The sequence below is a fragment of the Cebus imitator genome, unplaced genomic scaffold (assembly GCF_001604975.1).
Source record: "Cebus imitator isolate Cc_AM_T3 unplaced genomic scaffold, Cebus_imitator-1.0 Scaffold124, whole genome shotgun sequence".
In the NCBI taxonomy this organism is placed as follows: Eukaryota; Metazoa; Chordata; class Mammalia; order Primates; family Cebidae; genus Cebus; species Cebus imitator.
Window position 1 is genome coordinate 698,950 of NW_016107439.1, and position 788 is coordinate 699,737.

Here is a 788-nt window from a genome sequence, read left to right on the forward strand (position 1 = left end):
GGATGAATGCTGAGAAACAACCGTGGGGTTTAGCAGAGTGGTTGCTGGAGACCTTTTCAAGAGCAGTTTAGTAAAGTTCTGGGAGCTTAAGTAAAAATAAAAATAAAAAAGGTAACTATAGTGGGTTTAACAGTGGGAGGGAAAGGACTGATGTTAGTAAAAATAGACTAATCTTTCTAGGAGCTTTGCTGCCAAGGAACCAGTGAAATCAGGTGGTATCTGGTGAGGGAAATGGAGTTAGGTTTGGGAGGCCAAGGCAGGTGGATCACTTGAGGTCAGGAGTTCGAGACCAGCCTGGCCAACATGGTGAAATCCTGTCTCTACTAAAAATACAGAAACTAGCCGGGCTTGGTGGCATGTGCCTGTAATCTCAGTTACTTCAGCTGAGGCAGGAGAATTGCTTGAACCTGGGGGCAGAGGTTGCAGTGAACTGAAATCATACTACTGCACTCTAGCCTGGGCGACAGAGTGAGACTGTCTCAATAAAATAAAAAGATATTTGGGCCAAGGCACGGTGGCTCACACCTGTAATCCCAGCTTTTTGGGAGGTTGAGTTGGGCGGACCACCTGAGGTTGGGAGTTTGAGACCAGCCTGACCAACACTGAGAAACCCCGTCTCTACTAAAAATAAAAAATTAGCCGGGTGTGATGGTGCATGCCTGTAATCCCAGCTACTCGGGAGGCTGAGGTAGGAGAATCGCTTGAACCTGGGAGGTGGAGGTTGCAGTGAGCCGATATTGTGCCATTGCACTCCAACCTGGGCAACAAGAACAAAACTCTGTCTCAGG